This window comes from Carlito syrichta, unplaced genomic scaffold (assembly GCF_000164805.1).
Source record: "Carlito syrichta isolate Samal-C Ts95f unplaced genomic scaffold, Tarsius_syrichta-2.0.1 Scaffold302601, whole genome shotgun sequence".
NCBI lineage: Eukaryota > Metazoa > Chordata > Mammalia > Primates > Tarsiidae > Carlito > Carlito syrichta.
The window spans coordinates 564265-591906 of NW_007246697.1; the positions used below are offsets into that span (position 1 = coordinate 564265).

Consider the following 27642-nt stretch of genomic DNA (forward strand, 5'->3'; position numbering starts at 1 on the left):
AGGTAACTAAGTTTAAACATGTAAGAATAAATACACACTTTTTATAAATAAACTCTGTTTTTTGGGGGAGTCTCCCCTCATTATCTGGATGTCTAGACAAGCTGCCTCCCTTGTGTTGGATGAGAACCATTTTCCTTTAACTGAATATGTCATGCACCTTTGTTTGGCATACTTACCTTGAGGAATTAATTAGCCCTGATTTACTTCCCTCAGAGCTGAGTATCAGATGGCCTTCCATGTGTTTTATTCACACTTTATTATTGCCTCTTTCATCATCTTAGTTATTATTTTTCTATTCTCAGGCCTCTGCTAAGGTAAAGGACCTCATATTCATCTGTGGTGGGCCATTGTTGAACTGAATTTCTCTATTTGCATTATCAAGCTTTGAGGTCGGCATACATATGCATTCTATTTCTGCATAATTTTTCTTTCCCAGTTCTGTTCTATTGAATCAGAGTGCCACTAAATTTTTACTTCCTCCTTCTAGTAATTCCTGTAATATTCAGCTGAGATGTCTCCTTCTAAAAGTCAAAATGATATTTCTGTCACTCAATCTTATTGGGATTTCTTTGTCTGTGATCTTATTGGGCCCTCTGAAAACTCCAGACTTTAGACAAGTAAACCAGTGCTTATAAAGTAGAGTATGATCTCTAATAGCATCCTTGAGGATGTGGAACAAGACATTAATCTGCATCCCTTGTATATGCCACAGCCCTTCTGTTGAGCTACAGAAACACAGTTACCTTTTGTTAAATGTACATGAACGGATGGATAAAAGGAAATAAATGTATCAAAGATAGCTTCTGTAGTACATGATTATAATACTCCAAAACATACTGGAAAATAGTAAGAATGAACAGCTCACATGTATTTAACCATTCAAATAACATTTCTTGATCATCTTGACCAACTTCTTGATAACTTTGCTAGACTCTGATAGCTACTGGAATTTTTGCTGTTTAGACACTTGATAAAGTGATGTGCAGAGGAAACAGATTGTTACCTACTTTAAAATTATTAATATGTAATAGAATCAGTGATTTTCTGTCCTAGAAAAGCAGATATAGCCTAAAGGTTGGGTGAACATATAATTTATCATCCAAATACTTTGTGAATAAAAGGGGCCATTTTACCAACTATGACGCTATAACAATTGCCACAAATGTGGATTCAGTCAGGCAAACTGTGATGTAAGTTTACCTGTCTAGAGGGAATATATAATGTTTTTGTGACAGTCATTCTGCCATTCTAAAGCAAATGTGATGACCAATCCCATTAAGAAATCTCCTATCAAAGATTTTTATCTCAGTCTGTGGCTGCCTGAGAACCTGACAATCAGATATTTCTCTTGGCCACTCAAGCTATGCATCATTGTTGCAGTTTGATGGAGCCCTTCCTGCAGACCTAGCTATATAAAAAAATATCTACTATATTGCTACTCTTCGGAATTTCCCCTCCAGAGAGCATGGAAATTGTGTGCATATGCTTTGCTGAAATTCCTGGAACTTTCCCATATACATACATACCCAAAACATATATCTTGATAGGTGTGTTGCACCAAACGGAGAGTACTTTGAAGATGACTAAAGTTTAAATATGTAAGAATAAATACACAATTTTATATAATAAATTCTGTTTGGGGGACCCACCCTCATATATGGATGTCTAGACAAACTTTGTCTTTAAATAAGACCCATTTTCCCTTGGCTGTGTAAATCATGTGTTGTGTGCTTGTGTATGTTGGGTTTGGGTGTGTGTGTTGGATTGTATCCTGATTTCACCAGCTCAAAGAGAGGCTCCCATTTATTGATTGAGGGATAATAGGTACTACTTTTCCTGATATTGGTTAGCTCATGGTCACAGACTAATCAATAGTAATAAAAGTCCTTAGAATCCTCTCCATCCCCACCAAACGAAAAAGGAACAGTGAACATTTATCACTTTGTAAAGTATTTTTATCTGTTTATCTCTGGAGAAAATTAATACTGAATAATGACTAGTTAGTTATAGATTTTCTTTGCAAAAAATGTCTGTAATAATTTTTCTCTCCATAACTATGCTCCTGGATAGTCCTCTCCAACAATAAATCTGGAAATAACCATGTGTCTTATTTTTCTGGTGGGACAATAGAAAAAGTTGCCCAGCGTTTGGTGTTTACTCTTTTTTCTTGCACTTTATAATTCTGTAACTACCACCATGTGAACAAGCCTAGACTAGTCTTCTGGGTGATGAGATGCACATAATTAAATTATACCTATTGCCCAGATAACATCAAGCAAATCATCACATATGTTATTAGGCTGCATAAAGCATTTAGTCTCCATTGAGCCAGTCAAGATAAAAAGATTCTCCCACATTAGTTTAATCATGATTAATTAAAAGTATTTATGGTTTTAAGCACTAAATTTTGGATTAGTTTGTTTCATAGGAAAAAGTGAACTGATAAAGAAATTGCTACCTTAAAAAGGAGTTGTTGTAACCAAAACCTAACATATGTAGCATTGCATTCGGGACCAGAAAGGTGCAGATGCCAGAAGGGAGGTCAGGAAATGTTCAGCAATTGCTGGAAAAGCAGCAAGGTAATTATTAGCTTCTTAGTAGTGGAGTAAAGTGGAAACAAAACTGCTATAGCAAACTGGCAAGATGGTCAACTGAGTCATAAAATTGGCAAAATGCCTATGGTAACAAATATATATATACATATATGTATATATATATTTAGTTGGAGTCTCACTCTATTGCTTGGACTGAAGTGAAGTGGCACACTCCCAACCACCGCAACCTCAACCTTCTGGGATCCAGTGATCCTTCCGCCTCAGCCTTCCAAGTAGCCAGAACTACAGGCATGCACTACCATGCCCGGCTAGTTCTTTATTTATTGTAGAGATGAGGTCTCACCAAGTTGCCCGGGTGGGTCTTGAACCTGCGGGCTCAGAAATCCACTCGCCTCTGCTTCCCAAAGTGCTGTTATTACAGGCTGAGCCACAGAACCTGGCCAGGAAGTATTTTTTTAAAGCACATAATAAATTTGTGAACCTCAACAGACTATTTTCTAGACAAAAATATAGAGTTCATTGGCTTCTTTGAATAACATACAGCAAGTTACAGGAAAAGATAAATGAGATAAAACAATGACAACAAAAAGGAAATATTTATTTTACAAATATAGTTCAAGGAAATTTAGACTATAGGGCTTGTTGGGTTAAAAAATAAAACTACTTTATTTAGTTCCTGTCTTTCAATACAGTAAAAGATTTGCAAAGTATAAAGTGACCTGGTGCAGCAAATCATGACCCGAGGACCAAATCTAGCTCTCCACTTGTTTTTATACATAATGATTTATTGAAACACTGCCATTCCCATTGGTTTACATATTGTTTATTGGATGATTTCTCTTTAAAAAGGCAGATTTGAGGAAATGTAATAGAGAGGATGTGGGCCTACAAAGTTTTTTATGACCCTACATGAGAAAAGTTTGCTAACTCAGCATTGGATGATGATGAAATCAAATGTGTGGGTACTCTTTGTTAAGATATCTAAAAGAGGGGGTGGAGCTTAAGATGGTGACTGACAAGTCAGACTGAAAGAGTTTCTGTGGAGGAAAGTGTTCATAAAGACTCTCTGAGTGAGTGGGTAGGTGCTGGTGGAAGTGTGAAAGTCCATATGAGGGGTTACTCGGTTGCATACACCCAGATCCCCACTCTAAGGACGACTGCAAGCCCCCACCACCCTGAGATTGGCAAAATTGCACATAGTATCATCTGCTGCTCATGGGAACGCACCTGAGAAAAGCCTGCTGAATCCAGCTGAATCCCAACCCCTGGCACCTGGCCTCCACCATCACCTATCATATTGGATCAGCTGGAGCACTGGATCTGATGAGTGGAGAGAGAGGATTGGGAAAGCTGGAGAGGAGTCCATGCCCAGTGAGGAGCCACCTACTGCAGCCATCTTTGACCCAGGATCAGGCAGAGATTTGCATTGCCCCACCCAACTCTGCACAGCCTCCAACTTGTTGCCTAAGGTAACCTCATCAAACCGGGAGAGACAAAAGTCACTCTCCTAGGCTGAATTAGACACAGACAGCTCAGATCTGTGTGGCAACCTGATAGGCAGCAAGCTGAGTGAATTCAGATCTAACTCATGCCTCCCAAAGTAGACCTGCGGCAACTGACCCAAGCTTTGAGTAACCCTATCTGCCTGTGATAGAGCAGAGGGATGGTGCTAGAGATCAGAGCTGCAGGGACTTTGGACATACAGGAAGGACCTCAGAGACAATCTGATTCCTTGCTTTAATTTTTTATTTTTGAATGTTTGCTTTGCTCACTTTTGTTTGCTTTTTTGTTTTAGGGTTTTTTTCTCTTTCATTCTGGTTTTGTAATGTTTTTATAATTGCTTTTCCTTTGTTATTTTACTGATTTTTTTTCTTTCTTCTTTCTATTCTGTTTGTGTAGGGGAAGACTACATCAATAGGCAGGATTTTGTTGGACTGTGTGTTGTGTGATTAGCTGTATGCTCTAGGGTTTTCTTTTTTTTCCTTCTCTTTTCTTTGTGTCTCTTTTCATTTGTTAGCTGGTATGTCTGTCTGTTTTTCCCCTTACTCTTCTCTCACTCCACCTTCCTCTTGACACCCCCTTCATTCTTCCATTATTTTCCTTTTTCTTACTTCATTTTATTCTGGGGAGCAAATCTACCACCATCCCCTACCCCCCCGACCCCCGCATGAACAGATTGTAAGGCTGTGGGAAGTGGGTTACAGGGTGCACATACACCTGTCGGTGGATACTGCAATCTGCAGATAGATTCTGAATCACACTTCCCCTCAACTAAATCTCAAAACTGCAAAAAGCACAGCCCCCAACCCACAGTCCAGCTTCAGAAGGGAACAATGCCAGAGGATCCTTATAAGGAAGAATAGGAGACTGAGCAAAAAGTAAAAGCAACCCCACCATCCCTGAAAAACAGAATTAAAGAAGAGGGGTATAAAAAGTGTGGGGGGATCTACACAAATGAAGAAAAACAAAAAGAATATGGGTCTCTCACAGATGCCTAGAAGGTCAGACACTGAGAAAACAGATTTCAGAATGCAAACAATGAAGAGGCTCCAGAATGACTCGTCTCAAACTACAAACCAAGATATCAAGACATTCATAGAGAGATTAAAAAGAATTGAGGCGAGACAAGAGGAAAATAGGAAGGAGTTGATAACTGAGATAACAACAGTAAAGAATACTGTGAATGAAATAAATAACAAGCTGATAAGCCTGGAAAGCAGAATTAGCCAAGCAGAAGAAAGAATCTCACAACTTGAGGACCAAAATATAGAACTAACCCAAACTGTCCAAACCCTAGAAAAGAAGCTTAAAAAGACAGAACAAAACTTCAAGAGTTGAGTAATTACTTCAAGATGCTGAACTTAGGAGTAATTGGATTTCCTGAGGCAGAAAGAGAGATAGAGACCACCCTGGAACAAACATTCCATGGAATTAGTCAAGAAAACTTCCCTCATCTCATTAGTGATTCAGTCATTCAAACACAACAGATTCAGAGAACTCCTGCAAGACAAGAAATGAGAAGACCAACTCCTAGACACATAACAATTTGCCTAAACAAAGTAGGTATAAAAGAAAAAATCCTAAAGGCAGCAAGAGATAAAAGTCCGACTACCTACCAGAGAAGACCAATTAGAGTAGCAGCAGATTTATCTACAGAAACACTTCAGGCTAGGAGAGCTTGGAGCCCAATCTTCAAAGTTCTCAAAGATAATCAATTTCAACAAAGAATAACCTACCAAGCTAAACTAAGCTTTGGCTGGCCTCGGTCGCTCAGCCTGTAATCCCGCACTTTGGGAGGCTGAGGTGAGTGGATTGCCCGAGCTCGCAGGTGTGAGACCCACCTGAGCAACTTGGCGAGACATCATCTCTACAATAAATAATAAAAAAAAAAATAGCCAGGTGTGGTAGCATGCGCCTGTAATTCTGGCTACTTGGAAGGTTGAGGTGGAAGGATCACCAGAGTCCAGCAGGTCAAGGCTGTAGTGGTCAGGAGTGGCCACTGCACTCCAGTCTGGGCAACAGAGTGAGACTCCAACTCAAAATAAATACATAAATAAATAAATAAATAAATAAATAAATAAATAAAATAAACTAAGCTTCCCCAGACATTCAATCCCCAAGAACTTATGTTGCCTCTAGACCAGCTCTACAAAAAACACCTAAGAAAGTATTAAATACAGAAGAAAGGGATAAAAGAACAATAATATTCTTCACAAGAGTACAAGAAAAAGATTGAAAACACACATGAATCAACCCCAAATCAAAAGAAACACAACAAACAAACAGGGACAACACCTCTATAAGAACCTTATGACAGGGATAAACTCTCACATTTCAATAATTAGCCTGAATGTGAATGGACTAAATGCACCACTAAAAGACATAGAATGGCAAAATGGATAAAATATCATGAGACAATAATATATTGTCTCCAAGAGACTCATCTCACCAGAAAGGACACTCACAGACTCAAAGTAAGAGGATGACAAGCAAAATTTGAGGTGAATGGAACACAAAAGAAAGTTGGAGTTGCAATCTTAATCTCAGACAAAATACCCTCTAAACTACCAAAAATTTTAAAAAATGATGAAGAGGGTCACTATATAATGATAATAAGTTCAATCCATAAATAAGTAATATCCTTCTTAAACATATATGCACCCAACATAGGAGCACCAATGTTCACAAAGCACCTTCTAAGCAAACTTTAAAAAAGTTTGACTCTAACACTATCATAACTGGGAACTTTAATAACCCACTCACAACCCTAGACAGAACATCAAAACAAAAAGTTTGCAAGGAGATCCAGAACCTCAATGAAACTCTTGAACAAGTGAACTTAATTGATACCAGCAGAACACTCCCCTCTTGACCACAGAATATACATTCTACTCATCACCATATGGAACATACTCCAAGATCAACCACATCATTGGCCATAAATCAAACAGAAACAAATTTCATAAGAATGAAAGTTTGCCACATACCTTCTCAGACCACAGTGGAATAAAAATAAATATCAACACCAACAAAGTTCCTCCAAAACCCAAAAAGACATGAACACAAAACATTATGATGCTAAGCAACTCCTGGGTCAACAATGAAATTAAAACAGAGATTAAAAGGTACCTGGAAACAAATGAAAATGAAGAAACATCTTACCAAAATCTCTGGGATGCCATGAAATCAGTAGTAAGAGGGGAATTCATATCTTTACAAACACACAAGAAGAAAATGGAAAGATCACAAGTTAACATCCTAACAAGTCACCTAAGGAAGCTGGAAAAGCAAGACCACCAAAACCTTAACTTCAGAAGAAGAATCCAGATCACCAAAATAAAAGTCCAAATCCAGGATATAGAAGACAAAAAGATGATACAAAAAATAAATTAAAAAGAAAAAGCAGATTCTTTGAAAGGATAAACAAGATCCATGGTCCTCTAGCCAGACTGACCAAGAAAAAGAAATAAAAAGCCCAAATAGACTCAATTAGAAACATGAAAGATGAAGTCACAACTGATCCTGAAGAAATACAAAAGATTATCAAAGACTACTATGTACAATTATATGGAAAAAAACTTGAAAACCTAAACATCTAGTCATAGGTGGAACATACCTCAAAATAGTAAGAGCAATCCACAACCAGCATACTCCTAAACAAACAAAAATTGGAACCATTTCTCCTGAAAACTGGAACAAGATAAGATGTCCACCCTCACCCCTCCTGTTCAATACAGTTTTGGAAGTCCTAACTAGAACCAGCAGAGGAAAGAAGGCAATCAGCGTTATCCAAATAGGAAAAGAGGAAGTCAAGTCATCTCTCTTTGCATACGACATGATTGTATACCTTGAAAACCAAAGAGAAACTGCCAAAAACCCCCTTGCACTGATAAAGGACTTTGGCAAAGTCTCAGGATATAAAATCAATGTGCAAAAGACAATCACATTTCTATACACCAATAATAAAGAAGCATAAACCCAAATAAAAAGCACAATTCCATTCACAATAGCCACAAAAAACATGAAATACCTTGGCACCTTCCTAGTATCTTTACAATGAAAACTACAAAACAACGCTCAAAGAAATCAAAGATGACACAAACAAGTGGGAAAATATTACATGCTCATAGATTGGAAGAATCAACATTGTTAAGATGTCCATTTTACCTAAGGCAATCTACAGATTTAATGCAATACCCATCAGATTACCAGCAACATTCTTTTCAGACCTAGAAAAACAATACAGGAATTCATATGGAAACACAAATGACCAAGAATAGCCAAAATATTCCTCAGCGATAAACAAAACAAACAAACAACAACAACAACAAAAAGCAGGCAGTTTCACACCCCCACACTTTAAACTTTATTATAAAGCTATAATAATCAAAACAGCCTGATATTGGTACAAGAACAGGCGTATAGACCAATGGAATAGAATTGAGATTCCAGAAACAAAAACCTCAATTTTTCAACCAACTCACTTTTGACAAAGCCTCCACCACCCACTACTGGGGAGAGGAGAACCTGTTCAGTAAATGGTGCTGGGAAAACTGGCTGATCACATGCAGAAGACTGAAACAGTACCCCTACCTGTTCCCATACACACAAATTAATTCTAAATAGATCACAGGCCTAAAAGTAAAACCTCAAACTGTAAGAACCTTAGAAACTCAGGATCCACTCTTATGGAAGTTGGAACTGGCAAACAATTCCAGATCAAAACCCGAAGTGCCCAGACCATAAGAGATAAGATAGGCAAGTGGGACCTCATTAAATTGACAAGCTTCTGCAAAGCCAAAGAAACCATCAAGAGACAGGGAGACAGCTCACAGACTGGGAAAAATATTTGCCAACTACATGTCTGACTAAGGCCTAACATCTTGGATCTATAAGGAACTCTATGTGCTGAAAGGAAAAAACAAACAACCGCATTACAAAGTGGGCAAAAGACATGAATAGACAGTTATCAAAAGAAGCCATATGAGCAATCAACAGATGCAGAAAAAATGTTCAGCCTTACTAGTCATTAAGGAGATGTAAATTAAAACTACACTGAGATACCACCTAACTCCAGTCAGAATGGCCATCACCAATAACTCAAAAAATAACCGATGCTGGTGAGGATGTGGCAAAAAGGGAACACTTCTGTACTGTTGGTGGGAGTGTAAACTAGTACAGCCTCTGTTGAAATCAGTGTGGTGATCCATAAAAGTTATAAAAGTCAACCTTCCATTATCCCCACAATCCTCCTACTGGGAATATACCCGGAAAAACTCAAATCACTCTATAAAAAAGACACCTGCACATCTATGTTTATTGCAGCATTGTTCACAATAGCAAGAACATGGAACCAACTGTGCTGCCCATCAAAAGGGCTGGATAAAAAAAAAATGTGGTACATATACATAATGGAATATTACACAGCCATAAAGAAGAACAAAATCATGAAGTTTGCAGCAACCTGGATGGAATTAGAGTTTATAATACTGAGTGATCTCTCACAGAAACAAGGAGTTGAGTATCATATGTTCTCACTCATAAGTGGACTTTGAACAACTATCGTAGTGCTATAAGAAAAGGTTTGACAGTAGCGGGAAACTGTGTGGAGCGGGAGGGAGGGCGGGGAGGTGGAATTGACAGTAGTCGATATCTGCCTAGGGAAGGGGGGCACACCTCATCAATAAGGGTATCTGAACAATGAATATTTGTATACCTAACCCTGAACTGTGCCCCACAATTCTTAAATAAAAATTAAAAGAGGAATAAAAAAGATAGCTAAAAGATTTATGATGGTACTTCTATGAGGTACCTAGTAATACGCTCCCATAAAGGGATGATAGATATTCAGACATTGTTGCTGCTGTTAGTATTATTATATGAGTTATGTATAAAATAACTTCTATCTAGTGCCAAAATGGGACTGTGAAATCCCAGAAACAGTCATCAAGAAGAGAAAGAGGTAAATGAAATATGTTGCAAGGAAGTGAAATTAAACCACTTCCATGTTATAAATATTTCTAGGACTCTTTCTGCTTATGACTTCTAAGTAAGTAATAACAGTAGCTACTATATATGGGCACTTCTTACATGTCAGACACTTTACACACATTATCTCTAATTCCTATAGTTATAATACTTAGCAGTCAATAAATGATAGTTATTATTATGCATCAGCCTCTGTGGTAAATGTTTTCCTCATTATCACATTTAATAATAAAACCCAACCTCACAAATAAAGCAACAGAAACACTCAGTTTTAAATAAGGGACCCAAGCACAAAAAGTTAATACATGGCAGAGCAAGGATTTCTATTTGGACCTATCATAATCTAACACTTATTTTTGTTTGTTAGTTTGCTGCTTATGCACACTGCTTCCTGGCAAAGGGAAAACTTAGATATTGAGGGTTCTTTGGCAGATATTTATAAACACTGACAATGAGTTTGTCTGCCTTATTCCCAGAAGTGGCTTTCTGGAAGTAAAGTGAAGGTTGGAAAAGCTGTCCACACTCCATAGTGAGTTCTATTATTAGCAATATTGACCCTTTCATGTCTTTCCCTGGCATGATTCATAATAAATGAATTTTGCATGAAAGGAACCTTTGTACCTTCAGTTTTCAAACTATGTCTTAGGTAGTCATATTGGGTATGATGAAATTTGGTTGTATTGGGAGCAACAGAGCGATGTGCCATAGATAGGGTTTCTGGTCCAGCCTCTCATCCTGTTTCAATCATATATGCTTCATGTCTATGTGTTCTGTAATAATTAGGAAGCATTTAAAAGTGTAGCTTAATAAACAAATACTTCTATTTTTTTAAAAAAGGTAGAATACCTCCACTGTATTCAAATTGCCATAATATGGATAGGACCACTGGAGCCTGAGAGGGGAACCATTTCCCAAAGCCTTTCAAAGAGAAATTTGTGACAAAGATAGAATTAGACGCCCAGCTCTCCTGCTTTTTTTTTTTGTTATAGGCTCTGCTATGAGGCTGTTAGTAGATAAAAGTTCCCAATCAATTTTGATGTGCAAGGATGTTCTGTTAAGTGCCCCTGAAGGCCAAAAGATTTAGCTGAATATTCACATAACATATTCCCAGGGTCTGTAATGGTGATTGGGAAAATAAAAGAAACCAGTTCTACATCAAAGTTTTACTTGGGTCACTTTTCACCTTTGAACTAGATCATGACCATATTTGAACAGATTCCTTTAAACAGTGATCTCTGGGATCATAGATACTGTGAAGGCAATAGTAATAATGGCCCTGCAGATAATGTCGAACTGTGTATCACAATGTTTAGCAGCATCTCTGGTCTGTACTCACTAGATACCAGGAACACCCCAGCCCTCCCTCAGTTATGACATATCCAGAAATTTTCAAATGTTGTTTGGACTACAAAATCACCTCCAGTTGAGAATCACTATTTAGGCACTAAAATAATGTATTTGATCATCACTTCTTAACAATATCTAGAAGAAAATGAATCTCACAGTCTAAAATAATGTTGCTCTAGTCTTAGAATGCAAAAACAGAATTTGAGTAAAGACTGACACAGCTTTTAAAATGCTTTTTTTTCAACTGATTTATTATAACCGAGTTGTGCAGGCACTGAAGTGTTTGTGAATGTTTCAAAATGACCTGCTTTTCATGAACATCAAATTTTTGATCTATCTGTAGGAAAAAAATGGATTGATAGCTGCTATCAAATCTGATAGCAGATCCTGGATGTAAAAAAAAGTTTTCTTGCTGTAAAATTTTAGCTGCCTGTCACTTACATTATATTATGTCACATCTCACAATGACATATTGCAATGTAATGCAGTGTAAGTCACATAATAGACAACTGCAATTCATAACTTTCTGAACAGGAGAGTCATTCTTTACTGAGAAGCTTCCCAAGGGAAGTAGAGAAATTCGTCAGCTGAGGTCATTCACAGTACTAAAGCTACTGGTCTATCTTATCTTATCTTACTCTTTATTTTCCCAGCCTGACTTCCTTTTAAAACTGACTTTCTTCCATTTCTTCTGAGATGGGACTATCTATCAAGTGGTTACAGTGGAAAGTGGCAACTTACCCAACTGACCTACCAGGAGTTTCAGGGTTGTTGTTAGCATACAGAAAGCCTTTGTGTGAATTAAAAGATGGGACGTGCTATACCTTTGGGAAGCTACAGCCTCATTGACTCAGGAGCATAGTGATGAGACTGTGTCTTACTAAAATTAAGAGAGACGTCACTGGGATCATTGTGTCTTCACAGGGAGTGTGAAGTGGGTTTTCAGTGTCCATTCTTCCAAGGCCAGGGTCTTTAACAGGAAAAAACTCACATAACTGCACAACAGCTCTGAGAATATTCATCCCTATAAATGCAGAGAATGGCTCAGTTGGGTCACATATTTCACCATCTAGGTCAAACATAGACCATTTTTCCAGAAATTGATATGGAATCTTGGATATAAAACATATCTCCTCCACAAACATCAACCTGAAAGATTCAGACAGGCCTACTCCCTCTGGGAACTCCCCGCCCACACTTACACACACGCAGTGGAGAGAATGTGCAGGGCAGCTAAGCCAGAGCAGAGAAAATAGAAAAATGGGAAAATAAATGGTCATACAACATCTTTGAGATACCTGGATCTGCTTATTAGATAACCCATTTAAACTCTAGACTGTTATTGGACCCATATCCCTTTATAGTGCAGATAGTTTGAGTGGCAATTTCTGCTACTTGCAAGCATGTAAGTTTTATAAATGCACTTACTCTTGCCATTTAGGTTTCCCTGCCCAAGAGAAAGCTCTTTTGTGTGAAGTTACATTAAATGCACTCACTCATTTAACAGTCTCTTACATTCTTTAATCACAACCACCACTTATTGATCTTTCTTTTGAGCTGTGTATAATTTTTTTTTCTCCTTGCAATGCTGTAAGTTATGCTTGTATATAACCATTTTAAGAGAAGACTAAGGCTGAGAGATGCAATAGCTTATCAAAGATCAGTTAACAAGTGATGGAGCCCACAGACAGGACCCAATCTATGGGAAATGGCTTCCTTGCCTTGTGTGATTGTCTCTGTCGTGGTTCACTTTCATCATTGTTGTCTATGGAAGTCTTTTATGTATTAGAAGCCTAAGAAAGACAGGAGTTGTGTGGGATCACAGATAACAGAATCACAGCTGTAACAGTCCATGCCTTCCCTAGTTTCTCCAATTTTTCTCTGCATCTTACCTTTTTTTTTTCCTCTCAGGCTTCTAACAGAGCAAACAAATGTATTACATAAATCAAGAGGCTCAGATCCCCTGCAGTTTGAATGCCCTTGCTTCTGTAAACTCAAAATCTAATGGACATAAAATAGTGGAGCTGGCAGGAATCCAGGAATTAACCAATAAATTGTGAACTTTATCCACTTAATCACCATGCCCGGGTTTTGGCCTTGGTTTCCAGAGTTATAATGGATCTCCTGCTAGAACTTATGACTTCTCTGACATCTTTCTTTGCTTCTTTCAAATGTGTCCTTCTGGGAGCCAAATATATCCCACATGACAAAGCATGTTGACTAGCTGATGCTCTTAAGGAGAGCCACATGTAGAATTTTTTAAAAAATTCCTGCTGCCATACCATCCTCACTAATTTGAATCTTCTTATACTTCTGGGGATTAGCATATTAAGATTTCAGATACACTTCACATAGGTTTTATATAGCTAGTTTAATTTCTTGACATCCATCCTTACTTATGCCAGTTTCTTTTTTCTTTTTATGAAGTCCCATTGACTTTGCTATTTGACTCACCTGAATTATGGGACTAAAAATTCCTGCTACTTTTCTTCTGTTCTCTGCCACTTGCATACTTCCATCACCTTTCTGAGAAGGAAGGGCTCCAGTAAAAGAAGTTTTCTGATGCTAAAACTTTATGTTCTATTCTCAAAAACAAGATCCAGCACATACCTCAATAAGGCATTTCTAGGAGAATCTTGCACGGTTAAGATTTGGATTTTAAATTATCATTTTGTAATTCCAACATTGAAACTTGTGTTTTTAAGATAAATTAACAAGTAATTTCTTATTAATAGTACATCAATTACTTTCAAAGACATTGAATTAAGAAATTAAACAAGTTGAGTAATATAATAAAAACAATGACTGTCTTTGCAAATGTGCTTCTTTATTGTTCTTGTTTGTCTACGCTTTAACCTCAGTGGAGTGTTGATCTACGCTACATAACCTTTTGACCAAGTATTGTTCTTCCACTGAGGTTCTTGTTCTTTCCCTCAAGTTTTCATGGGCCAATGTGCTTCATCAACTGAAATAATATATTTCAATTGATTCTAAGGTATTTGCACATTTTGGGGGTGCTTTACTATTCCTGAAATCAGAGTGTGTTTTATAATTGAGAGAATATTATATTTAACTGTCAGGTTTTTATTGAAACATTTTTCTTTCTTAGTTGGACACAAGTTAATAGTGTCTCTTATAAGCAATAGCTTATGTTTAATCACGTTAAAGTTTTAAAGGGTGAGATTTATTTGATGTTTTGGCTATGGTGGATAGTACTGCAATACACATGGGAGTACAGATATGTTTTTGACATAGTGATTTTCATTTCTTTGGATATATACCCAGTAGAGGAATTACTAGATCACATGGAAATTCTATTTTAATTTTTTTAAAGGTTTTTGGCACTATTTTCCACAATGGCTATATTCATTTACATTCCCATCAATAGTGAATAAGAGTTCTTACACATATGTGGGAGCTTAAAAAGTTGATCTCATAGAAGTAGACAGTAGAAGTTACTATGGGCAGGGATGGGTGAGGGGGAGATGGGGGTAGTCAGAAACTGATTAATAGATACCGAAGTACAGCTAGATAGGAGGAATAGATTCTAGTGTTCCATAGCACTTATATGGTGACGATAATTAAAAACAATTTCTTATACATGTTCAAATAGCTAAAAGAAAAGTTTTTGAATGTTCCCAGCACAAAGAAATGAAAAATATTTGAGGTGGTAAATGTGCTAATTACCTTGATTTGATCATTACACATTGTATATATGTATTAAAATATCACACTGTGCCCCATAAAGATGTACAGTTATGAGTCAATTAAAAGTAATAATAAAAGCAAAAAAATACAATAAAGGCTGAGATTAAAGTTTAAGTTTGGATTAGAAAAGACAAAGATACTGTGTTGGCCTGATGTGGTTTCAGGCCACTGTAAGTGACCTATCCCAGTCACAAAAATGGTTCACTAGACTATCTTGGCATATAAGTCCAATGTCCCACCTGAAGTTCTTACTTTGTTCTATATGAACATAATTTCCCTAGAAATATCCAGGGACAGAAAATATCGGTAAAGGGAAAGCTCTTGTATTTCTGTGTTTCTAACTTTAGAACATTTAAATTTCACATAATATGACTAAAAAGTACAAAAACATGTGTATGTGGAATCACAGCACTACAAAATTATCATTTCCAGAAAATAGTACATATTTTTTAATGTTTTTCTTTCCATTTAATGCAATTTAGACACTTTTTGATTTCAAAATGTTAATAGTTAATTATCTCTGCTCTTTATGTCCTAATGCACTGTGTACATTTGAATGATTATATTTGATCATTAATTTAGGATAATGCAGAATAAATACAATGTAGATAATTAGGATTAAATGGCAGTTTTTGTCTTGTAAATTTCTGGTACTATTCACTAGATACCTAGGTCCCATTTATTTCTATGATTTTTAATCATTTGCAAGATTTGGAAAGAGCAAAAGGAATATCATCCTTATGGGATTGCTTGCTTAATTTTTATGATTGATGTGCACTTTTTTCCTGAAAGGGCCAATACAGGCCTTCTAACTGACTTTCTGGCAGGCAGATTTCCTCTATTTCTGGCAGGTTACTTTTGTTGTAACATTGTTGTTGCTAGTAATTTTTAATCCAGATAATTCAATGTTTTTAATTATTTGATAATCCTTTCTGATTTTGACAATATCTTGACTGTCAGTCTTAGTTTTTATGCCATTCATTTTGAAAATCTATATTTACAACATTTAATATATTTTTATATCTTCATTAAGTTTAGGATAGAAAGTTGTGTAAGGCTGAGTCAGGCTTATTAGCTCAATTTAGGAGTCATTATTGTCTTTCTAGCATGAAAAAATAAGTAATACTTTGTTTCTTAATGACTCATTGTCATTGCAATGAGTTGCAAACAATATTGAGAGTGAGACACAAAAGTCAAAAACAATGCTTGACACATAGTAGAGGATCACTAAGAGGTAAATACAATCTTTGTGTTGTGTTCTAGGCCTGTAATACTTACAGTAGATTATTTTATTTTTTTATTTTCTTTTGTAATATTATAAAGTTTTACCCAAACTAATACTGTGATATTATTCTTCAATGCTTAGCTAATAGTTTCTGACCTATAGTTTCCAAAAGGAAGCATTTCTTGTGAAAATTATAAATCAAAATATGAAGAGTTTACTGAACATATGTTCTATGCATAAAGTTCAAGGTTTTAAGAGAATGTGAACGACTAATGAGAATGATTTAGTTGAAGCAGGTTGGTAGACACATCTATGCCTGGAAAGTCACTTAACATATTGGCACTTCAATTTCCTTCTTTTTAATTTGACAATAATAATGAGATAGGCTTGCTAGTTTGGGCATAGGGGGAAAAGGAAAGCTACTGAACTGGAGATTAAGAAACTTCTTGTGACTTGTAACTGACATGAACTGATAAGACTTCCCTTGATTTGTAACTGACATGAGACTGACACAACTTCCTGTGGCTTGTAACTGACATGAAACTGACTCTCTCTCTCTCTCTCCCCCTCCCCTCAGTACGCCAATGCTATCTACCCTCCAGTGTGTCTCCCTCCTGGAGATCACCCACATTTCCCTTTCTAGATCGTGTACTTTCTGTTCAAATTAACGTTTTTCATTCACATTCTATGACTCGTCCTTGATTTTTCTTCTGCAATGTTGTCAAGAGCCTTGTCTCAGTAGGAATTGAGGATTGCAACTTTTAGGTAGAGACTCCCAACTTCCCAGGGAGTCAGCCACAGCAAGCTGGGCTTAACCCCAAACCTGTTGACATCAGTAATACTCATCATGAATATTTATAGAGAGAGATAGATGGAAAAGTAGATGTAATGTAAATTATCTAAAATAGGTGCTGGTAGGGTACGGTGGCTCATGCCTGTAATCTCACCACTTTGGGAGGCAGAGATGAGAAGATTGCCTGTGCTTATGGGCTCGAGACCAGCCTAGGCAATATGATGAGACCTCGGCTCTACAATAAATAAAAAAAATTAGCTGAGCATGGTGGTGCACACCTTTAGTTCCACCTTCTTGGAAGATTGAGGTAGAGGGATCGCCTGAGCCCAGCAAGTCCAGACTGTGGTGGCCGTGAGCTTGTCACTGCACTCCAGCCTGGGCAACAGACTTTAAAAAAAAAAAAAAGGTGCTTAATACATTTTAACTACAGTTTTTTTCTTCAATTTGATATATAACTCACTCAGAGTAATAGAGAATATATGCGCCTTAAAATAATCAAAGAACTCTTAAATAAAATCACAAACAAATGTTAAAATGCCTCCAAATCTTTATAATACCTCAAAATTTCCAATAAAGAGTTATTTTGTAAGAAAGTATATATCTATGGCATGTAATGTTAGCTAGATTATTCCTTAGGAAAAACATTCTTCCAAAATTAAATATCCCTTCCAAAATACATACTTATTGTAGGAAGACAGAAAAGTTGTAATAGAGTTAATATAAGGGGATAGCTTTTTTCTTTTCATTTCTCCCGTACTCCATCAAAACGTGAACTTTATATTCTTACCTGCATACATTTCAGCTTTCTTACTGTGGAAAAAAAAGCTAAGAAAGTTTACATAATTGTTGCTTAACCATTCTAAAACTTTCTTTGTAGAACTTTAGTCTACTAACATTTATAACAAAGGTAGGTTTCATGTTGACTCACAATATATCTTGCAAAATATGGCCAAAGTTCCTTTCTATTTTTTAAGATCTGAAATTTTGCACTGACAAAACTTTTTCATATATATTACTAACATATATACTATGTTTTTATATCAGTATCCTTCCCAATCTCATTATTAAGCTGTGTTTGTTAAAACCTCTTAAATGAAAACACGTGCTGACAAGTAGAATGTACATTAAGAAAGAACGCAAATATGTCCAAATACTGAAAACCATCTCATTAATTTCCTTTTTGGAATCAAACAGTCTTTTCATCATAGAGTTTATGGGTTTCCACAAAAATATTTTATGGCACTTACCTTTTTAGTCATTCCTTATTTCTCCCTTAAGTAAACAACATTCTTGTATATCCCTTAACTACCACATACACACAGCAATTTCTTATGTCTGCAAAATTTTACTGGAGGTTTGATTTTCTGAAAAATCTTTCTAGTAAATCAAAATGGAATCAAATATCAAATAATTTCATAATATATAAAAATGTCCTTGCCTTCAGCCTTAGAAGAAATACAACACTATCAAATTCTAAAATATTGGAACTATCTGTCATGTTTATTTATTGAAGTCTTTTCGTTTGTGAGAATAATTCAAATCTTTAATTTGTTCAGAATTCTGCCCAAACATACTGAAAAAGAGGGGCTATACTGTTGTAGAAGTACCTTTTAATAAAACTATCTAACTTTTAATATAAAAGAGATTTCATAAAGTAATTTATAGTGTAAAGATCAATTCTGTATGCATTATTTCTTTTGAAGGTTAATACAGACAGAATGTATGTGTAATACCACATCATTATATTTACTTCCTTTGGCATTTGTCCTGCATTCTTTCATTTGTTCACAGCAACAATTTTGTTTTAACATTTTCAAACAGTTTGTTATAGAAAGTTAAAAGTGTTGTTGAAAGTCACTTATTCATTAATTGATGGACCCAGGACTTGTCTGATTTCAAAGTGTGTGATATTTCTTCTAATACCACATGTTTGCACACTCAGTAGATTAGAATAGATGAGCCTTTGGTTCCCCAGCACAAATTCATTCGTTTTGTCCAAGAGGAAACTAAATTCCAGGGAAGAGAAGTAAATCATAGTGTGACCTTGATGGAACTAGCAATGATTGTCTGGCCAAGCAAAAGAATGAAATTCAGAGAGAGATAATTTTGTTCAGCACAACAGATTCAGTATCACCTTGTTTTTAGACCATCCTAAGATAAACAGCCTCAAAAGGCTGAGAATGATATACTTGAGCAATAGAGGAAGGACATTCTAGTAGGCAATCTACTAAGATGAAAGCAAAGGCAATGAGTATCACAGAAAGGGCCAAGGACAACAATTACCATCTTCCTCTACAAAGTACTTCAGTATATTCATTTTTTTGGTTGCATCTTAGGGAGCAGAGAGAGTAGGCAACAGATGGATTATGAACCTAGTGTCATGACCAGAAATCAGCACAATATTATTCCCTGATTTTCAAGAGGCTTCAGTTAACATATACTGAAAGTTCACTAAAACCTCCATTAACTGACAAGCATCTAATCCAACCATTCATTGAAGCTGGCAAAAGCATAAACTATACATAATGCAACTTATATCAAAATTGTGAAGATTATAATTAGCCCACAAAATGGAATAGCCAGGTCCAACTCAATGGCGATATTGCATCACAAATTGCAGTGCTATCTATGGTTCACTGTGCATTTGAAAAGGGTTCATTGACATGTTTTGATGCTGCAATGTTAACTAGTACGGCTGAACATCATCTGAGCTCAGGTATAATGAGGACATCAATATGAAACGCTGAGGGAGAATTAGCTGTTTATGAGTACAGATGTACATCACCATTCTGGTTTGCCTAGTACTTCTTAAAAATGGGATGCAAATTTTGGCATCTATGAAGACCTAACTTTCCTCATCAAGGGATAGATTCACAAATTGTGTAACATCAAAGAAGGAACTTTTTTATTTGTTTGTCAAAGAAGGAACTTTGCAATCCATAAAATTAGTGTGTGTAATCATTCCCAAGAAATAGTATTATGCAGGCTAGCCTATGAATTTCTTCACTATCTGACAAAACGTCATGTTAACTTATAGTTTCCTTTCTGAGTATTCAAGTTGCTATAAGACTGAATCCCAAGGAAAACAAAACTAAACTACACTGTAAGGGAGAGAAAAGGTACTATCTATTGTATTCATTGTTGTCTTCCTCCAAATCTCAAGGTTGTGTCTGGCATATTATAGACACTAAATAAATAGGTCTTGAGGGAATGAATGAGGGAAGAAAGATATGGTCCATTATTAATAACCTCAGAAGGTAGTGTGAGAGACATTCCTTGCTTCATGTGTCTGCCTTAGCACTAATCACACTGTCCTGCATGCAGAGAAAAGCAAAGATAACAAACTTTGCAACAACTGGTAACCACCCACTTGCCCTACTCACAGGTGAGGGAAACTATTACCTGAATTATTATAAATAATTAATAATTGGATAGATAGAATGGAGAGGAAACAGAGGTTGTAAATTCCAGACAAAGGGAAGGGAGAGGTGACATAAAAGGCATAACTGGCCTGGCATGGTTACACCAAAGAATGTATAAGGGGGTATATAAGATGAGAGAGAGTGATGGAAAATAAAGGGGAATAGACATTCATCCTCATTGCCTCTTTTAGAAAAGCACATTTGAAATTCTGTATTTAGCATCCAAGACTTTCATAAGCTGTCTAGTTATTCATAATTCAAAAATTCTGTCATTCTATCAATTCCTAAATATTCCATTTGCCAATATGTAAAGAGTTGTATGCTCACTCTAGACTTGTGGAAAACTATAAGTTTTAGCTACTCTTCATTTTCTTTCTTGATTATGTTACTGTAATGAGGATTATATTCAAATAACTACTTAAGTTACTCATTGCTTTTCTTTCAAATTATTCCTTTCCCTCTACTTTACACATAGACAGTGTGTGCATTCATTTTCAATCACTTGTCCATCAGCAAGGGAGAATGGAGTAGTATATTGTTAGTTATCTTCCATATACCTTGTTTCAGTTTCTTTATTAATGCTTTTATTTGTTTCACTGAGTGACCGAATGAGATCAGGAGGCTCATAAAGTTTAGAACAAAGGGTGGAAGAGAGGAAAGAAACTAGTATTTATTGAGTATTCCCAGTTTGATAGACAATGAATTTTGCATGGTATCATTTTTAATTTTTTTACTTAAATTAACATTTTATTATTCAAAAGAACATCAGGTAAATATCTTCACTTACAGAAAAAGTTCAAGATTATTCAGTTATTTTCCAAGCCCCCACAAATTATAATCAGAAGAGACAGAATTCAAACCTAAATACTTCTAACTATAAAGCTTGTGCTGTTCTGTATTCCACAATGCCTCTCCTTTATTTTCTAATTCATCCCAAGTCAACTTTTTAAATGTTTATCTATGACGAGTGCCCCTTTACTGTTGCCAAATTATTTCTCTACTTTCTCTGCCCACTTCCTTAATAAACAGAAGGATCTGAAACACTTGGTGGGTGTTATTCAGGTCACATACCCAGACAGAATGTCACATATGCCCAGTGCAGTGTCTATAAAGTACTCAAATTAATTCAAAATGCAAACTTCTGTGTTGAAAGCAGATGAAATGATTGTTAACTACTTTTAATACTTTTTTAGAAAAGGAGAATTTGCATAGACTGATAGCTCATTTTGTTTCCAAATTAAATTTTAATATTTGTTTGTGCTTTCCAAAGGACAGTCATGTTTGTTTGATACCCATGAAATTTCAACACTTATTTTTCTGCTTGTAAGTAAATGATAAATCAGTAAATAATAGTATTCTTTGGTGACACAAACACCAAAGTGATATAATCAAGACTGCCTAAATAAAAATTTCTAAGTAATTTGTATACTCCTCTTGGTCAATTAATTCCTTTATTTTTCTACGTAAGGATTTGGAGCAAAAGTCTCACAAAATGAAGTTCTGAAAAGAAAGTTCTATACACAAGGGATCTTTAAGATAACTAAGATAACTGAGCACGTGCAAGTTTATTTTCTTGTTTTTTTCATAAATACTCAGAATTAGAATGCTCTATAGGGATCAGAAATGATTGGTAGCAGATTGTCAGAGGTCTAATTCATTCTACAACTTTGAATAGTATTGTGACACTGACACCAATGAATCTATGCTAGGTATCTAAATTATATTTGAGCTATCAGTAATCTCAGAACTAAATTGTCTCCCACAATACACACTGATAAATGGATACTAACAGCAGTGCTATATCTGACCAGATTAATAATTTTACAAAGGAATTTCTTCAGTTCTGAAGGTTCCCATTTATTATTATTTAAAAATAAAACATAATATGAAGACTACAAAATAATAACAATTTTGCAAAAACAACTTAAGCAAAGAAAATTTACATTTTTTCTAACATTAACTGCACAGTCTTATGCAACTTAGAAAGTGGAAGTACAGATTTGTTATCAATTTTTCTTAGCTTGCACATAGCCCTTAATTACAGTTTAGGCAACAAAATGAAACATAAATGGCTTTTTATCAACAGCACATTGCTGGAAGCATAAACAATAAATTATGAATTGCTGAAGCAGAAGCTTTTTTGGATCTCAAATGCATAATACTATTCTACATATTTGCGATCTGTTGGAACTCTAGTTTCTTGCAAATTGGGCACTACCTTTTATTATTCAACACTGAGGAAAAAGACCATGTTTCATATGAGGAAAAGCAGACAAATTATATGGAAAGTACCTATAGTCAACGTTTGGGTCTGTGTGTTATGCCATGACAAATCCATTGTATGAGATAGACAGTATCACCATATTGGAACCATATATTTATAGGTAATCATTATCATACTCATGCAAGCACATGGTTTTTGCTTATTACTTAGGTATGGTTGCAGGAACCCAATAATAATGGATCTGCTGTAGTTGAAATATGGATGCTTTTGTAAAAGCCATTTGAGGAAAGAGATTTTTTTTTTTTGAATAGCCTTCTCTTAGTTTCAGAGCAACCTAGGATAATAGAAGAACTTAAGGAAGACTGAGGTGACCGGTAAGAGAACACCTGGCTTAGCAAGATGACCTTCTTTGCAATGTGATTCAGCAGGAAGACCTTTCAGTACAATCCACCTTGGATAAGTATAGTCAGCTTAATGCAAAGGAGAGAAGGACTGTGTACACCTTGACACCTACATCCTCAATATAGAAAAGGCACTCGTGAGTATTCAGTTGGAGAGAAGAGGGAAGACAAAATGGCTGGCTTGAGATCAGGCAAATCAACTTCCACTTTCAAAAAGAAAATTTTGTTTTGTAACAAGAGGAGTCTGTGATAAGGTGATGGTAGTCTTGTGCAAAATGTTTCCCACGGAGTATGTGTGTCTGTGAGGAGGGATAGGAGGTTAGAGGTAACTTAAAACAACATGATGTGGTGGAATTGAAAGTGATCCTAACAAGTTGAAAGTTGTGTTAGCCACTTTGGGTAGCAACTTGAGTTTTATTTTGGTAAAGGACATATAGAGAGGGGAAAATAAAAAAATCTTCATAGTGAAAACCAAACCAGGAATCCTGTATGTTTGGTAAATATTTTTCTATATATTTTCCTCTTGTTTTCTTTTGACTTTCTTTTGTAATACCCTTTGGACTGCAATGCAATTGCAGCACTGCATAAATTGATTTCTTCCAATGCATTCTAGTGAGGACTAATGTTTTCCCAATTACTGATAAAGAAACTTCCAAAATTACTAAGTAACATTAAAATATCTGGAAAGTTAAAGCTGAAAAGAGGCCTGGTTGTGAATAACAAGCCAAGGGAGATATAATATTTATGAGAAGTTGGGGGTTAATTCATATATAGAAGATCTGTCCCATTTATTGATGAGTGTTTTTCTATATGCCAGACTTTGTGCTGAAAGCTCTTTAAGTCTTAGCTTATACATATCCATCAGAGCACACTTATGAAACAGGTATTTTAAACTGGTATTACAGATGAGGAAACTGTCTTAAGGTCGTTTGATTATAGTCAGTGTCCTCACAAAACGTACTTTTAGAAGATAAAAAGAGATGAAACATATGCCAGCTGAAGTTCAGCAATCAGTTGAGATAAAATTCCTTCAGACAATGCATGAATTATATTCTATACAAATAACTATGTTATATGGACAATGAGCTAGCACAAATCATGTGTATTCCAAATTTCTTATCAGCATCTGCATTATTAAAATTAAAAATCAAACTTATACCTTTAAAGTAAGGCTCTTATCATTGAGATTTTCGTCAATGAGGAGATATCAAAAAGAAAAAGACAAGTATCATTAGGTACTGCAGTTTCCCTACTGGGTTAAGCATAACCAAGCTGTAATTTAGTTCAAGTTCATTGTCTATTTATTGTCTTTCCATAGGCTCTTGGAGAATAGGGCTTTATGTTTTTCTTTTTATTTCTTTATACACATGATTTAAACATTACAGTATAAACTATGAAGAGTCCTATTTCATCAGACTGTTCTCTGCAATTCCAATCAATTTTTTTTTTTTTTTGAGTTGGTGTCTCACTCTGTCACCCAGACTGGAGTGCGTTGGCCGCTCCCGGCCACCGCAGCCTCGATCTGCTGGGCTCCGGCGATCCTTCTGCCTCAGCCTTCCGAATAGCCGGAATTACAGCCATGCGCTACCAGCCCCGGATGATTTTTTGATTTATTGTAGAGATGAGGTCTCGCCAAGTTGCCCAGGTGGGTCTCGAACCCGCAGGCTCAGGCAATCCACTCACCTCAGCCTCCCAAAGGCACGGGATTACAGGCTGAGCCACCAAGCCCAGCCAAATTTTTTACCTACAATTTTCAGACTGGAGAAAGGTAGGTATCTGCAGACCTAAAATATCCTGCAGACAAGATATTTCAGTATCTGCAAAAGGTCTATTTATCTTTCCTGTCTTATTACTTTTAATTGTTGGGACTCTTCCATTTCCATTATAAGAATGGTAGCTAATAATGAAATGTGGTCAACATAACTCTCTGTTTATAAATTCCTTCAACTGAAAAATGAAGAAGCAAATTTCTGGGCCATATTCAAGGTGATACTTTTTGCTGTAAGCATAATATAAATTACTCTGTATTTTTAAACTATACATTCACCTTTATTCATATTGAAGATTGCTTTCCTATTCTGACAGAAATATGATTCTCATATATTTAGAAAAATTATTTGTGAAATCATTCAACTGTGTAGGAGACAAGGGACAGCTAATTTCTATCTTATTCTGTCTTTCATTATGAACAAGGTGGTAGAAAATTGCATTAGGACCAAACTGTAGGAGAGGAGAAAAGTTACAATAATTTCAAGTTGAAAGATATGGTAGAAAATTTCTTAGAAAATGTCAAATACTGAAATTATCTCCCTTACAGAGCAAATTAAATAACAGAGAAATTCATCTATCAATTATGGATTTAATATATTAGCTATCTCAAAATTTTAACATTTTTCTGGTGGGTTGGAACTTATAATTCATGATGTTCTTGGTGGAGAAACATCAGTTACTATTTTAAAGTTCATCATAAGAAGAAAAAAATCTAAACCTAGGAATGCCATTTGATTCTATTTAATCATGTTTCCAACAGAAAGTATAGCATGGTTTCAAAGTAAATAATGTCTAGTATTTTTATTTTGCAATTTTTGTGTTTTTGCAACATTAACAATGAATTGGCAACAGCCTCACAGGATGTCTATCTCTCTTTGCATCTATCGTTTATCTACCTATCTACACACACACACACACACACACACACACACACACACACACCCCTCCAACATTTTTAATTTGACAACCTCTTTTTATTATTTTGTTTCTATTATATTAATAACAAAAAATATTTTCTCTATTTTCACATTAACTATCCAGATGCCAAAGAAGAAATGATCTGTGGAATAAAAATCATGAATTTCAGATGAAAGACAAAGGAAATAAAGTATGAACTTCATATATCTATTCCAAAGACCTATAGGTTCATGATTTATTCTATAAAGAAGGTATTGAATATTTGGCTCCTAAATTCAAAATTACAGTGAACATATGTCCGGCTTCCTACAAGACAGTCCTGGTTTATGGTGTTTTTCAAAGATAAATATAAACAACGACCTCTTCCACTTCAAAAAGAGTCTCAGTCGCAATAATAAATTATATAGTCACTCTCTATAAAACAAATGAACACAATTTAAAATAAAGAATCATGATGCATAGACTGCTCATTTTGCAATACTTGGCATCTGTTTATTTTTTAATTTCACAAAACAAAGATAAAATGCAAAACCTATAAGGTAGGTTAAAATTGCAACTTCCATTTTGTGTTCCATAATAAAACAAATAATGTACATGACATTAATAATTCAATTACAAGGTTTACTGAAATGGGTGATGAGGCAGAATGATGTTTCCTCAGTATATAACCTTTTACATTCGACTAATTTTAAAAATTAGAGGAAACACATGAAGCCCATTCACTGTAAGATTGAATCTCCTCTTTAAAAGAATTAAGGCATGATAAATACACGTCAAAACGACACTTTTTCTGGCACTCAGTAATACCTTTTCATTCATCCAACACTTTATAAAGTGTTTCCTCTAATTTTTAAAATTAGTCTAATGTAAAAGATTATATACTGAGGACCACAGTCGAATGTAAAAGGTTATATACTGAGGGCCACAGTTATAACAGAAATATCTAATAATTATGAAATCAACAGGGTCATACCAAGTTGCTCAGAGTATTTGGACTGGGGAACTGTTTCTTCACAAAGAAATTTTAAATGCTGAACATTTTATATGTAAAAATAATGATGGATGCTTATCAAAACAATCAAAATAAGCATGTCACATTTTGGTACAGACTTTCAGTTTAGTTTGGTGTTGCTGACGGGGTCTTTTATGTTAGACATATTCATGTGACTTCCTTTAAAAAAAATATTGATAGTGTTAACAGAGGAAAAAAGAAAATGTACTTGGATTACAGTTTCTAATTAGGAGTAACTAACAAATGAATACTCTTATTGAGGAGGAAGAACAGGATTTTGCCTTTTTAGTGTTTGTATAGTGAAAACTAGCTAAGTGAATAATATCTATATAATATCTTATAATTTTCTTTTCTGTGATCCATCCACATTCATCAAAGCATCCCAAAAGAACTAAGTAGCTTTATGGTAAAAAACAAAGCCATCATACATTTAATAAAAGCCATAAATGCTGATTTAGCTCATAAAAACATTTTTATAAAAATTCACTACATCCTTTAAATAGAATATAGCAAATAATCCAAAAAGATATCATGAACTGAAGTTTACACTTCAACTGAGTGTAGCTGACCTAAACAGATACCTCTAGTAAAGCCATAAAATGGTCTGAGACTTTACTTATATTTTGCTAATCATTCTAAAACAACTAATACAAAGACTTATATGAATTTGGACTAAGGTACCATTTAAAAAATTTGTTTAGATGTACACCAGTTTAAGAAACAAAAATGTATACAAGACAGACTTTCGAAAAAGAGTTATTTATGACCTTCACATGTAA

At 35.4% G+C, this 27642-nt stretch overlaps 1 protein-coding gene across 3 annotated transcripts in view; it reads right to left on the reverse strand.

Moving 5' to 3' along the window:
- The window catches only part of CDH8 (cadherin 8), a 416549-nt gene that overhangs the window by 57154 nt on the left and 331753 nt on the right, over positions 1–27642 (reverse strand). The gene's annotated exons all lie outside the window — the stretch shown is intronic.